A 16096-nucleotide genomic window follows, 5' to 3' on the forward strand; every position below is an offset into this window, starting at 1 on the left:
TATTCTGAAAAATATTTTATAAAAGGTAGTAATATTTATTTAATGGGCTTGGGTGTTACATACCCTGTCATGAATAGTCCATCCTTCACTTCTAGGGACCATTCAACCAATATGAACTTCTCTAAGTTCAAACAACTTTTCTCATTAGATGGGGAATTAACATCAGTGTGTTCATCAGACACTTCTTCCTTATTATCAATCATCACCTGGCCATTTTCATTTACAGGAACAGTCACATGTTTGGGGATTTCAGGAACAGTTTCACCTTGTGTATTCTCTCGGGCCAAAGATGTGTCAACATCTTTCACAACATTAGTCTCAAGAACGGTTTTCTTGAGCCAATCAATCACATAGTCAATCATGACTTTACCAAAAGTACCAACATTAACATTAACTTTAGGAGAAGAGTTCATATCACATTTCCCTTGATTAGCGTGCACCATACAATGAAGAGAGGAAAAAGAGGCGGTTGCACGCGTTACATGCAGTAACTGCTACAATTCTTTAAATAGGCAAATACTTAGCTTGCCCCTTAATTTTCTAGATTGAGCTTCTTCTTTCAAATTCTTGGGAATTACATATGTAGATCTTCTTATGGTAACTCCTTGGTCAGGATTTCTAATAGAGATTTCCTTTGAGTGGTTTGTAACGACCCGTTTTTCGTATTCGTATATTTTATTAAATGTTATTTTATTTATTAATTGGCTTTTATTATTTTAGTGAGCGACGAATAATTATTTAGCCGATCGTAAGTTATTAGGCGCGAGAACCTTGTTTTGGGCTTGAGGGGCGTGAGAGGTAATGGGCCTAAGCCAAATGGGCTTGGTTCATGACCATGAGAAGTAGTATAAGTAGCAAGTCAAACTTATGAATAGTTTCATAACTTCATTTCTTGAGTTTTGAGTGAGTAGAGCAAGAGCAAAACCATAAGAGCTAAGTTAGGGTTTGGATCAAGAGAGAAAGCTTGAGCAAGAGAAGGCTTGGATCATCATCTTTGCTTAAGGTAAGAGATTAGAATTCATGATTCTTGAGTGACAAGGAGGGGGGAGATTGTCTATGTCTCCGTTCCCGAACTCTCCCACTCAATTTCTTTTAGACTTTTGATTTAAGCTTATGTATGTGAGTGTGATGTTCTTCATCATCACTTTGTATGTGTTAATCACTAGCTTGATTCCATGACAAATATGTATGTGTTTGGATCATTTTTGTTAAGTTTATGAAAGTTACTTAAAACCCAAGAAATTGGCTTGATTTTGATTGTTAGAGGTATTTGGATGTTTGGAAGGGATGATTAATGTTCCTTGATACCATATATGTTTGAAATGGCTGTTTATATGAATTTATAACATGTTTAGATGAATTTTTGAGTTGATTTGGTGTTAAACCGCCTTAGATAACTCAAGAACAGATTTTCTTTCTGGTGTTGTTCGCTTAGCGAATAGGAGTTCGCTGCAGCGAATGAGTTCGCTACGAGTTCGCTACCTGTTCGCCATGTACCTGTAATCCTCTGATGTAGTTCGCTACAGCGAATTGAGATTCGCTTAGCGAATGAGTTCGCTACCTGTTCGCTTTGGATTCGCTCAGCGAACAGTACTGAACCTGCAATTTTTGTTAATGTTTGTAAGTGTGATTTGGCACTTGTAACATGGTTTAAGAGTATCCTTACATGATTGTTGATACATGTTGATACTGTTAATGCTTATTGTTAATCGTTATATGATTGATAAACGTGTATGCAATAAGTTGTGGCTTAAAATGAGCAATGTGAAGATTTGGCATTAATTTGTAATGTTAAGTGAATGTGTTTGAATTGTGTTTCCGCATTCATAATGAGTAGCTTCGAGCTAGAAATATCATATTGATGATATGTGCAAACATACATGCATTCATGTATATATATGTTGAAATTGGAAACTTGGGTTCCAATAGATTTAAATGGATTTTTGAGTCCATAAGGAAGCCGAGGATCGGATTTGATGAATCCATAAGATCTAGAGCTGCTATCCAGCAGGATATAAAACTGTTTAACTTATCCATGAGGGATATGAAGGTTTGGTAAGTTCCGAACAATCCGGCAAGATGTAAAACTGTTTAACTTATCCATAAGGGGTAAAAGGCAATTGGTACCACATGCATTAGTCGTGTCTAGGGATGACATGACATAGAATGATTGGCATTAGATACATTAGGGTAAATGCGCATATATTTGATAAATGGTATGTGACATTATCTGATTGAACTGTGTTAAACTTTATTAATTGATAACTGTTTAATACGACGTTTTGGTGTGAGTTAGAATATGTATGGTGTAGTTCGAAAGTGTGAGACCTTTCTTATACTCGTATGATATGCGATTATGTTTTCTAACTCTCTGCTTTGTGTTATTTGCTGGACCTTTGGGGGTTCAGATATTCAGGCTGAGGATCGTGCCGACGTTTAGACTGCTGTTCTAACGTGGTGTTGAAGTACTTTTTGGTGAGGAGACTTAGCATAGATTACTCCTCTTAGTACTAGCTTTTGACTAGAGTTTGTAAATAGTGAATGCTCTGGTAATGTAACATCGAGTCGGGGTTACGCTTGGATTTCATCGTATATCGGTGTTACCTTTTTGTTATGCTAGTGCTTGTATAAGTGACATCCTTAGGGATGAATATGGCTTATGTATATATATATGTATATATATATGATGTGAATGAATCCGCTGTTGCTTTTCATGTTAAATTTCATGATGCTCTGTGTGTATGCTTGTGTTTTAATTACCGCGTGGCACTCTGCCTTTACACTTGTTAAAAAGTTTTTATAATTACGTTTTTAAGGGTAGTATGGGTTAGGGTGTTACAATAGTGGTATCAGAGCAGGTCGGTTCGTGTGAACCAATTAGGACTTTTCTTTTCCCCGTATGAGCATGTGTAGGGAACACTGTTAGTACTTTCTAACGTCTAGTTGTGATTCGTTCAGGAATCATGGCTGCTGCAAGAACGAATGCTCAGATTGCGGAAGCTTTGGCCGCACTTACCAACATTGTGGTTAGAGATCATCAACCTGGAAGAGAGGTGGAGATGAGGTTGGAAAGGTTCATGAAGCAGAAACCGCCAACATTTACCGGAGGTTACAACCCGGATGGAGCTCACAAGTGGCTGGAGGAACTTGAGATAATTTTTGAAGCAATGGATTGTTCCGAGGAAGGGAAGACAACCCTTGGAACATATGTGTTGCGTGAGGAGGCGAATGTGTGGTGGAAGAATGCCAAGTTGAGGTTAGGACCCGGTGGTATGGCTATACCATGGGCAATGTTTAAAAGAGAATTTTTGGTTAAGTATTTTCCTGTGGATGTGAAGAACAAGAAAGTTGTGGAATTCATGGAACTGAAACAGGGAAATATGACGGTAGCTGACTATGCCGTCAAGTTTGAGACTTTGTGTGCGTTTAGTCCGCATTACAACACTATGGAAGCGGAGAACGACAAGTGTGTGAAGTTTGAAAGTGGTCTACGTCCAGACATTAAGCATATGATTGGATTTTCGCAGATAAGGGATTTTGCGACCCTTGTGAACAAGAGTAGGATTTGTGATGAAGATGGTAGAGCTAAGGTGAACTACTACAAGGCTGTGAACGACCGAAAAGGGAAAGGGCAAGAGCGCGGAAAACCTTATGATAACCGCAGTAGGGGTAATACCAGTGGTGGTAAGAGGCCGGTGAATGGGAATTGTTACAAATGTGGAGAGAGGGGTCATATGTCGTATGATTGCCAGAAGAAAGTAGACAAGTGTTTGAATTGTGGGAAGTTAGGCCACAAAGCCGAAGTGTGTAGGACAAGAGTCTTTTGTTTCAACTGTGGTGAGGAGGGCCACAAGAGTATAATCTGCAAGAAGCCCAAGAAGGTGATGGGCAAGGTGTTTGCTTTAAGTGGAGAGGATGCTAGCCTTGAGGACAATCTCATTAGAGGTACGTGTTTCATCTATGACACTCCTTTAATTGCGATTATAGATACGGGAGCGACGCATTCTTTTATTTCTTTGGATTGTGCAAAGCGTCTTAGTATTCCTTTAACGGATATGATGGGTAGGATGGAAATAGAAACTCCTGCTAATGGTTCAGTAATTACTCGACAAGTATGTCGTAATTGCCCCGTAACCATTTTTGATAGGCACTTTGGTATGGATTTAGTGTGTATTCCACTTAGTGGTATGGATGTGATTTTTGGTATGAATTGGTTAATCTTTAATCGGATTCATATCAACTGTCGTGAGAAGGCCGTTGTTTTTCCGAAGCCGGAGGAGAACTTGCATTTGATGAACGGGAAGGAAGTATCGGAAGCGTTGAAAGAACATGCCGAGATGTTCATGATGTTTGCATCATTGAAACTCGAAGGAGGAGTTAAGATAGAAGAGTTACCGATCGTTTGTGAATTCCCAGATGTGTTTCCGGATGATATATCAGACGTGCCTCCGAAGCGAGAGGTAGAGTTTTCTATCGACCTAGTACCTGGAACTAGCCCGATATCGATGGCGCCGTATCAAATGTCAGCGTCAGAGTTGAATGAGTTGAAGAAGCAACTTGAAGAGCTGCTTGAAAAGAGGTTTGTTCGACCGAGTGTTTCGCCATGGGGAGCGCCGGTGTTGCTTGTGAAGAAGAAAGATGGAAGCATGAGATTATGTATAGACTATCGTCAGTTGAACAAAGTGACGATCAAGAATAAATATCCACTTCCAAGGATAGATGATTTGATGGATCAACTAGTTGGAGCTTGCGTGTTTAGTAAGATCGATTTGAGATCTGGATACCATCAGATTAGAGTGAAGACGGAAGACATACCTAAGACTGCATTTAGGACGAGGTATGGGCACTACGAGTATTCAGTTATGCCGTTTGGTGTGACCAATGCACCTGGAGTTTTCATGGAGTATATGAACCGAATTTTCCATTCATTTTTGGATAGATTCGTGGTGGTGTTCATTGACGACATTTTGATTTACTCAAAATCCGAGGAAGAGCACGAAGAGCACTTGAGGATTGTTTTGCAAGTCTTGAAGGAAAAGAAGTTGTATGCCAAGTTGTCGAAGTGTAAATTTTGGATGAAAGAGGTGAGTTTCCTAGGGCATATAATTTCAAGTGGAGGAATCGCGGTAGATCCTGCGAAGGTTGACGCTGTGTCACAGTGGGGAACGCCGGAATCTGTTTCAGAGATTAGAAGTTTCCTTGGTTTGGCCGGTTATTATAGAAGATTCATCGAAGGTTTTTCGAAGTTGGCTTTGCCGTTAACCAAGTTAACGAGGAAAGATCAAGCGTTTGTTTGGGATGGTAATTGTGAGGAGAGCTTCCAAGAGCTCAAGAGAAGATTGACTACTGCACCCGTGTTGATTTTACCTGATGCCAAAGAGTCGTTCGTCGTGTATTGCGATGCTTCGAAGTTAGGACTTGGCGGAGTGCTTATGCAAGGGGGTAACGTGGTAGCATATGCTTCAAGGCAACTGAAGGTTCACGAGAGGAACTATCCAACGCATGATTTGGAGTTAGCCGCAGTGGTGTTTACTTTGAAAGTGTGGAGACACTACTTGTATGGATCGAGGTTTGAAGTGTTTAGTGATCACAAGAGTCTGAAATACTTATTCGACCAGAAGGAGTTGAATATGAGGCAACGAAGATGGCTCGAATTCTTAAAGGACTACGATTTTGAATTGAGTTATCACCCTGGAAAAGCCAATGTAGTGGCCGATGCATTAAGTAGGAAAACTTTGCATATGTCATCATTGATGGTGAGAGAGTTGGAGTTGATAGAAGAATTCCGAGACTTGAGTCTTGTGTGCGAGGTTACTTCTACAAGTGTGAAGCTTGGAATGTTAAAGTTGACGAATCCTTTTCTTGAAGATATTAAAGAACGTCAGAAATCGGATAAGAAATTGATGGAGAAGATGGTACTCATCAATGAAGGTAAGGAGACCAATATCAAGATTGACGAAAGTGGAGTCATGAGATTTCACGGAAGAGTTTGTGTACCGGATGTACCCGAATTGAAGAGAATGATCATGGAAGAAGGTCACAGAAGTGGTTTGAGTATACATCCTGGAGTAACCAAGATGTACCAGGATTTGAGGAAGTTGTTTTGGTGGCCGGGAATGAAGAGGCAAATTTCTGAATTTGTTTATTCATGCTTAACTTGTCAGAAATCGAAGATTGAGCATCAGAAGCCGTTTGGTTTGTTGCAACCAATGTTTATACCCGAATGGAAATGGGATAGCATTGCAATGGATTTTGTGGGAGGTTTACCGAAGACCAAGAAAGGTCATGAGGTGATTTGGGTAGTAGTAGATCGTTTGACGAAGTGTGCTCACTTCATTGCTATCAGGAAAGGTACTTTGGTGCCTAAGTTGGCCGAGATTTATGTGGAGCAGATTGTGAGGCTACATGGTATTCCAACAAGTATTATTTCGGATAGAGATCCGAGATTTACTTCTAGATTTTGGGAAAGCTTGCAAGAAGCTTTAGGAACGAAGTTGAGGTTGAGTTCAGCGTATCATCCTCAGACAGATGGTCAGTCGGAGAGGACGATACAATCCTTAGAGGATTTGTTGAGGGCTTGTGTTTTGGAGCAAAACGTGAATTGGGATTCTTGTTTGCCGTTGGTAGAGTTTACATACAACAACAGTTACCATTCTAGTATCGGAATGGCACCGTTTGAGGCTTTGTATGGGAGAAGGTGTAGGACACCTCTGTGTTGGTATGAAACAGGAGAAGGTGCAATTCTTGGACCAGAGATTGTACAAGAGACAACAGAGAAGATTCGGATGATTCGTGAGAAGATGAAAGCGTCTCAGAGTCGACAGAAGAGTTATCATGATAAGAGGAGGAAGGACATTGAATTCCAAGAAGGGGATCATGTATTCCTACGAGTTAAATCGACTACTGGAGTAGGACGTGCGTTGAAGTCAAGGAAGTTGACGTCAAGGTTTATTGGACCGTTTGAGATTTTGAAGCGAGTTGGGAAAGTTGCGTATAGGATTGCATTACCGCCATCATTGGCGAATTTGCACGATGTTTTTCATGTATCACAATTGCGCAAGTATGTGTCTGATCCGACACACGTGATTGAATCGGACGATGTTCAAGTGAGGGATGACTTGACCATTGAGACTGTACCCTTGAGGATAGAAGGAAGAGAAGTGAAGAGGTTGAGAAACAAAGCGATTGCATCCGTGAAAGTCGTGTGGGGAGGACCGGCTGGTGAGAATGCAACGTGGGAATTGGAAAGCAAGATGAGAGATTCTTATCCCGATCTGTTTCTAGGTAATTTCGAGGGCGAAATTCTTTTAAGGGGGGTAGGATTGTAACGACCCGTTTTTCGTATTCGTATATTTTATTAAATGTTATTTTATTTATTAATTGGCTTTTATTATTTTAGTGAGCGACGAATAATTATTTAGCCGATCGTAAGTTATTAGGCGCGAGAACCTTGTTTTGGGCTTGAGGGGCGTGAGAGGTAATGGGCCTAAGCCAAATGGGCTTGGTTCATGACCATGAGAAGTAGTATAAGTAGCAAGTCAAACTTATGAATAGTTTCATAACTTCATTTCTTGAGTTTTGAGTGAGTAGAGCAAGAGCAAAACCATAAGAGCTAAGTTAGGGTTTGGATCAAGAGAGAAAGCTTGAGCAAGAGAAGGCTTGGATCATCATCTTTGCTTAAGGTAAGAGATTAGAATTCATGATTCTTGAGTGACAAGGAGGGGGGAGATTGTCTATGTCTCCGTTCCCGAACTCTCCCACTCAATTTCTTTTAGACTTTTGATTTAAGCTTATGTATGTGAGTGTGATGTTCTTCATCATCACTTTGTATGTGTTAATCACTAGCTTGATTCCATGACAAATATGTATGTGTTTGGATCATTTTTGTTAAGTTTATGAAAGTTACTTAAAACCCAAGAAATTGGCTTGATTTTGATTGTTAGAGGTATTTGGATGTTTGGAAGGGATGATTAATGTTCCTTGATACCATATATGTTTGAAATGGCTGTTTATATGAATTTATAACATGTTTAGATGAATTTTTGAGTTGATTTGGTGTTAAACCGCCTTAGATAACTCAAGAACAGATTTTCTTTCTGGTGTTGTTCGCTTAGCGAATAGGAGTTCGCTGCAGCGAATGAGTTCGCTACGAGTTCGCTACCTGTTCGCCATGTACCTGTAATCCTCTGATGTAGTTCGCTACAGCGAATTGAGATTCGCTTAGCGAATGAGTTCGCTACCTGTTCGCTTTGGATTCGCTCAGCGAACAGTACTGAACCTGCAATTTTTGTTAATGTTTGTAAGTGTGATTTGGCACTTGTAACATGGTTTAAGAGTATCCTTACATGATTGTTGATACATGTTGATACTGTTAATGCTTATTGTTAATCGTTATATGATTGATAAACGTGTATGCAATAAGTTGTGGCTTAAAATGAGCAATGTGAAGATTTGGCATTAATTTGTAATGTTAAGTGAATGTGTTTGAATTGTGTTTCCGCATTCATAATGAGTAGCTTCGAGCTAGAAATATCATATTGATGATATGTGCAAACATACATGCATTCATGTATATATATGTTGAAATTGGAAACTTGGGTTCCAATAGATTTAAATGGATTTTTGAGTCCATAAGGAAGCCGAGGATCGGATTTGATGAATCCATAAGATCTAGAGCTGCTATCCAGCAGGATATAAAACTGTTTAACTTATCCATGAGGGATATGAAGGTTTGGTAAGTTCCGAACAATCCGGCAAGATGTAAAACTGTTTAACTTATCCATAAGGGGTAAAAGGCAATTGGTACCACATGCATTAGTCGTGTCTAGGGATGACATGACATAGAATGATTGGCATTAGATACATTAGGGTAAATGCGCATATATTTGATAAATGGTATGTGACATTATCTGATTGAACTGTGTTAAACTTTATTAATTGATAACTGTTTAATACGACGTTTTGGTGTGAGTTAGAATATGTATGGTGTAGTTCGAAAGTGTGAGACCTTTCTTATACTCGTATGATATGCGATTATGTTTTCTAACTCTCTGCTTTGTGTTATTTGCTGGACCTTTGGGGGTTCAGATATTCAGGCTGAGGATCGTGCCGACGTTTAGACTGCTGTTCTAACGTGGTGTTGAAGTACTTTTTGGTGAGGAGACTTAGCATAGATTACTCCTCTTAGTACTAGCTTTTGACTAGAGTTTGTAAATAGTGAATGCTCTGGTAATGTAACATCGAGTCGGGGTTACGCTTGGATTTCATCGTATATCGGTGTTACCTTTTTGTTATGCTAGTGCTTGTATAAGTGACATCCTTAGGGATGAATATGGCTTATGTATATATATATGTATATATATATGATGTGAATGAATCCGCTGTTGCTTTTCATGTTAAATTTCATGATGCTCTGTGTGTATGCTTGTGTTTTAATTACCGCGTGGCACTCTGCCTTTACACTTGTTAAAAAGTTTTTATAATTACGTTTTTAAGGGTAGTATGGGTTAGGGTGTTACATGGTTCTTCTGAACTCTGATTGATGGACCTTTGTTTGATCTCAAATTCTCTGTATTAGGCTCAAAGTCTTGAACAGAATCAGATTCAGCTTGATCATCATCTGGTGTTGGGACAGGTGTGACTGCATCTGTCTCTTCAGCTGAATCTATACTTGTCAAATCAGTATCATCAATTACGACATTGATTGATTCCATCATGGTTTTCGTTCTAGAATTGAAAACTCTATAGGCTCTGCTGTTGGTTGAATAACCTAGAAATATTCCCTCATCACTTTTGGGATCCAATTTCCTCCTAGGTTCTCTATCGGCCAAGATGTAACATTTTGATCTGAACACATGGAAATATTTTACAGTAGGCTTTCTGTTCTTCCATTGTTCACACAGTGTTGTTGCAGTACCTGTTCTTAATGTTACTCTATTATGGATGTAACATGCAGTATTCATAGCTTCAGCCCAAAATTTATAAGGAAGGTTTTTGGCATGTAACATAACCCTAACAGATTCTTGTAAAGTTCTGTTCTTTCTCTCAACCACACCATTTTGTAATGAGCTAGCACAAAACTCAGCAAATTTAGAGTTTTCAAACTCCTTTCCATGGTCACTTCTAATTCTTAAAATACCACAGTCGTTTTCTTTTTGAAGTTGTAAGCAAAGATCTTTGAATTCATCAAAGGTTTCAGATTTTTGCCTAATGAAGTTAACCCAAGTGTATCTAGAGAAATCATCAACAACAACAAAAACATATTTCTTACCTCCAAGGCTTTCAACTTGCATAGGACCCATCAAGTCCATGTGTAGTCGCTCAAGAACTCTAGAAGTGGACAAGTGTTGCAGCTTTTGGTGCGACACTTTGGTTTGCTTGCCAATCTGACATTCGCCACAGATGTTGTCTTCCTGTATTTGTAAGTTTGGTAAGCCTCTGATAGCTTCCTCAGATATACCTCTTTTCATACTCTTCAGGTTAAGATGTCCTAGTTTTTGGTGCCACAACTTAACCTCATCTTCTTTTGTTAAGAGACATGTAGATACATTAACTTCTTCTAGAGGAACCCACAAGTAGCAATTATCCTTCGATCTAACACCCTTCATCAGGATGTCACCTTCATCATTACTAACAAGACATTCATTTTTTGTAAAGTTGACTTGCATGCCTTGATCACATAGTTGGCGTATACTAATTAGATTAGCAGTTAGCCCTTTTACAATAAGAACATTTTCAAGTTTAGGTAGACCATTGTCAATCAGCCTTCCTATACCCTTAATTTCTCCTTTAGCTCCATCTCCGAATGTTACAAAACTTGTTGCATAGGATTTTATATCCATTAAATATTTTTCAACACCGGTCATATGTTTAGAACAACCACTATCAAAGTACCAATCTTCTTTTGATGAGGTTCTAAGAGCAGTGTGAGCAATCAAGCTTTTCTCACAACTTTCAGCTACACAACCCTTGGTGTTGGTTACATCAACCTTTTGTTTCCACTCCTTCTTTGCATTAGTTATGGATGGATCAAGTTTCTCTTGAATAGTTTCATTTGGATACCCATATAACTTATAGCAGTAAGGTCTTATGTGCCCCTTTCTTCCACAGTGATGACATCTCCATGAACGATATTTGCTTTTATGCCTTGGTATAAATTTAGGATTCTGCCTTCTTTGACGATGTGGAGCCATATGTGGTAACACTTGTCTGTGTGTAGTATGATGTCCGGTGGACAAGTGTGGTGACATTTTTCCATACATTGTTGGAGAGGGTTGCTTACTTTTCTCAGGCATATATTTTCCATCTTTGTTGTAATCCTTAATTCTATTAACACTTTTATACTCATACCCAATGCCTGTTTTGGCTCTACTAGGGGTAGGTAGTTTTTCTAGGATTTCATCTAGGTCAGTTCCTTTAAATAACATAACAACATGCTTCTTTAGATTCTCAAGATGAGAGTTTAATTCAGTTACCTCTTCATTCAGCTTAGATATTTCTGCTAGTTGCTCAAGCTTATCTGTTTCCAGATTGGCGATGATTGCCTTCTGCTCCTCAATTGTTTTCAACCCTTCTTCACACTTGACACCAATCTCAGAGATTTTTGTTAGATTGACAATTCTTTCAGTTTGCAACTTTGAGATTGTCTCCTTTTGTTTTTCTGAGATTCTGCAGACTTCTTCACTCCTTAGACACAGCTCCTTGTATGACTCAGCAAGTTCATCAAAGGTTAGCTCCTCATCACATGATTCAGTGTCAGATGTACATACACCTGTCAGTGCATGGATGGATTTTGTAGTGTCAGCTTCTCCTTCAGAGTCCTCATCTGACCATGAAACAGTTAACCCCTTTTTCTGTTTCTTCAAGAAGGTTGCACATTCAGTTCTAATGTGTCCATACCCTTCACATTCAAGACATTGGACACTTTTATTAAGAGCTGTCTTCTCATCTGACATAGGTTTTCTGAAATTTCTGTAAGTGTTGCGACCAGTGTCAGCTGCACTTGTCTTTGGACGTTTGTCCATTATTTTTAGCACCTTATTAAATTGTTTTCCTAGAAGAACCATTGCATCAGAGATGCTATTCTCAGACTCCGTGTCACTCTGTTGATCTTCTTCCTCAGAGTTCGAGACAAAGGCAATGTTCTTGGTCTTCTTATTCATCCTTTCATTTGTAGCCACCTCGTAAGTTTGTAATGAACCAACCAGTTCATCCAACTTCATTTCTGTGATATCTTTGGCTTCTTCTATAGCGGTGACCTTCATATCAAACTTCTTAGGAAGGGACCTAAGCATCTTCCTTACCAATTTCTCTTCAGGAACCTTTTCTCCCAAGACATCAAACTGATTATCATAGTCAAGTAAGGTCATGTGAAACTCCTGAATGGTTTCATCATCATTCATTCTAAGATTTTCAAACTTAGTGGTTAGGAGTTGTAGCCTTGACATCTTCACTTTAGAGGTACCTTCATGAACAGTTTCAAGGATGTTCCAAGCTTCCTTAGCAGAGACACACTTTTTGATGAGTCTGAATATGTGCTTGTCAACACCATTATACAATGCGTATAATGCTTTTGAGTTTGCAAGAGCAAGCGCATCCTCTTCTTTGGACCATTCTTCAGCAGATTTCAACTCAAGAGTTGGTTTACCATCTTTGTCCATCTTCACAGGTGGAGTCCACCCTCTCAGAACTGCCTTCCATGTTTTGCTATCAATTTGTTTTAGAAAGGCCATCATGCGGGACTTCCAATAGTCGTAGTTTGAAGCACCAACCAGAAGAGGTGGTCTGGTAACAAACCCTCACTACAAAATAAATTGGGAATAGCGACAGAATGATAGGGGCGGTTTCATATAAACCGTCGCCGCTATGTTATTTAAACACTTTGCCGACCGTTCTTTCGAAACCGTCGTGGCTGAGATCTGAAAATAACGCGCTTCCCCTTTCTCTTTTTCCTCTTCTTCTTTTCTCACTCACAATTTGTCTTTTATCGAAGGAAATTGGAACAAACAACAACAACCGTCTCATTTTTCTCTGAGAATTGTTCAACCCTAAGTTTCATTTCAGCAAATCTTCGATTCTAAAAATCGTTCAATTGAGTTTCAGTTCAACTTCGATTCATAATCGTTCTCTCATTCAGAATCTTTCATCCCTCAAGGTTCAGAATCGTTCAATTGAATTTCAGTTCAACTTTCAGAATCGTTCATCTCTCAAGATTTGGAATCGTTCAATTGAATTTCCGTTCAACTTCAGCTATTCAGAATCGTTCTCTCAAGCTTCGATTCAGCAAAGCTAGGACGAAATCCTTCTTAGCTTATCAGGCTTCAATTCAGTTTCTCAACAAAGCTTCGATTCATAACCTCTCAAGCTTAAATTTAGTTTTGTTCATTGTTCAACGCAGGTTCAATTTATTATTTTGTAAATTTTTTTAGTTATTGTTCCAATGTTCCCTATAAATTGGTAATTAGGTAATTGGAAATTGATTTATTAGCTTCTATTGAGTATTTCTGAAATTTGATCATTGATTTGTTGATTGGTTTATGTGGTTGTTATAGTATGGTTCATATGAAGCATTATAAGTATGGTTTATGTGAAGCATTGTAAGCAATATAGCATAATTAATTGTTCTGTTGATTTGCATTCAAATATTTGATTATTGTGATTATGGTATTGATAATTTTGTTCTCTCATTAATTAATTATGTTCCTAACTCATAGTTTGTCGTTTTGTAGCTACTGAACAGGTAAAGAGGACAATAAATGAATGAGGTTTTAACTATTAAGAATAGTTATATGCTTTAAGTTGTATGATAAGGTAATTTTCTACTGAATTGGAACTTAATTTTTCTATGATTTACAGTGTTTTAAGGTTTGCTTAGACCTATTTTGGGTTTAGCTGATGTTGTAGTTCAATTTTGTTGAACTGGTGCAGGTTTGTATTTTGTTTTGGTTTGTGGGCTGCTGTTCTGTAGTAGAGTTTTCTGGTTTTGGGGTACGGCAGCTGCAGATTAGTCGGGTTACTAGTTTCGTATTGGATGTTTCTCTCATTCCTCCCAATTCATTACTTCGGACTGTTAGTATTTTGGCTCAAAGTACTGGTTTTTAACTTCTATTATAATTCTTTTGCTCACATATTTTGATTGAACTAGCATAAAAAAACTACTATTTTTTATTTGAGATATGGACTATTGGTTAAGAATGAATCTTTTTTGTTTTAATGTTAAATGGTAATCGGTGCATAATTCTTGTTATGTTATACCTTAGCACATTATTGTTGGTTTCAATTCTTTTCTTTTGATTCATACCTTCAACCTCATCTATGACATCTTTGTCATTGACACACAATCAGACACTACTCGTTTATAATGCTATTGTTTATTTACGATTTCTGGAGAACTAGAAAGTACCTGAGTATATAGGACAATTGTTTTAGTCCACTTTTTCTAAGGAAACTGCAAAACCTTTCATCTGTCAATGTCTATTAACTAGCTATAAAATTGGCTGCTAGTACTTCCAATTCCTCTATACCTCCATGGGCTAGAGGGTAAGTAAGTTATGTTCTTTTTCTTGTGTTGATTGTAATGTTAGAGGTTTTAGTTAAGCATATGTGATAACTTGAATCACTTTAAATTAACTTTCAGGTTAAGAAGCTACATCTAGTCTAGAGGGAAGATTAAAGCAAATAGTAGATAAAGATCTAATTTGAGAGTGACTTAGTTGAATTGGAAGAAATGGTACATGTTGCATTCTTGTGTGCACATTTTAGGTGACTTTGTTGATTATGTGGATTGCATATCCCTAACTCTAAGCATCAATTGTAAATATTATAGTATATGATCAAGCCTTCTAAATTAGTAATTGTCCTTTTTACCTCTTTTTTTTTCCTACAATGTTGAACTGTGTGTGTTTGATTTTGATGAAGGGTGTGGAACTAATCTGATTCAAGATCACAAGGTATGTGGTAAAGGTACAGTGGTCCTATGAAAACTTCCTAATTTTTCTTATCGTTTATCTTTTGTTTGGTTTGTGGTGTATTATAGGCATGCTTATGCAACAACTTTTCTTCTTATTGTTTAAATGAGCAAGTTGCAGTTGACAACATAAACTCATTTAAATTGATATGTATGTGTTTGTTGAAACTTTCTGAAGATTCAATTGATGTACTTCAGGGGATATTTGGTTAGTAGAGAAGTGGAGTTAAAGCCATTACTTTATTACAGTATTTAGTATTTTCCTCTGCAGGAGTAACTGAACTGATTACTTTTGGTATTTGGTATTTAATTTAGATTTGAATCCCTTGAATAAAATTGATGCATGTAGGAGTTTATTGGGTAGATGAAAAAGGGAAAAGGAGTGTTGCGTGAACGTCAAACGTTGAAACTCGCTCTGAAAGATGAAAAAGGGCAAAGGCTGTAAGATTGGTTGTAAGTATTCTGATCTATGAAACCGAACTGTTACTACTTTAGCTTGATCTATGAAACTGAAATTGACTTGTGGTTCTGCTTTATCGATTTGATTAAAATTATGAAATTGAAACGGATCTATGTGAACAGAACTGCAATGTGAAATTAATGGGTTAGTTTTAATGTGTTCATAATTAAAACCTTTACTAGAAAAATCAGCATAATTTGTATTGGTTAACACACCAATCTACTAAGGATGCTAATAGAATAAAAATCACATGCTTTCACTTGTTATTAGAATTATGTGTTTTTAATTTGTATTACTTGCAGTTTGGCAATAGAATAGAAATCATTTGGTTTCACTTGTTCTTTAAATTATGTGTTTTTACTTGGTATAGCTTGTACTTTGACACGTACAATGTATGAGCAAGTTAATTTTGTTAATTGCGTTCTTTAATGATGATACAATATTCTAATATTATTTAACATTTATTTAGGTATTTGGAGATTCAACACCATTTCATAAGGACGAAGTTTCGAATGTTCAAGAACGTTTAGATTTAGTTTGGTTAGGCGTGTTTTAGTAGTAGTCTAAGATTATGTTTTTTCCACTAGTGTTGCTGTCATTTGAAGTGTTCTACTTGCCATACAAAATTATGTTTTATTTGTTGATTATAGTTTTTGATTTTTTTGAATTAA

The 16096-nt window shown here is 37.7% G+C and overlaps 1 long non-coding RNA gene across 2 annotated transcripts; it reads left to right on the forward strand.

Moving 5' to 3' along the window:
- The first annotated feature begins 12803 nt into the window (after positions 1 to 12803).
- LOC123893784 lies at positions 12804 to 16096 on the forward strand. 2 transcript variants are annotated; one of them, XR_006803546.1, is made up of 5 exons: positions 12804 to 13396; positions 13728 to 13809; positions 13927 to 14538; positions 14636 to 15418; positions 15895 to 16096. It is a non-coding gene; the product is annotated as an uncharacterized LOC123893784 (long non-coding RNA). The 2 variants fall into 2 exon arrangements; XR_006803545.1 differs by having other exon boundaries at positions 13927 to 15418.

The sequence above is a fragment of the Trifolium pratense genome, linkage group LG7, assembly GCF_020283565.1.
Source record: "Trifolium pratense cultivar HEN17-A07 linkage group LG7, ARS_RC_1.1, whole genome shotgun sequence".
NCBI lineage: Eukaryota > Viridiplantae > Streptophyta > Magnoliopsida > Fabales > Fabaceae > Trifolium > Trifolium pratense.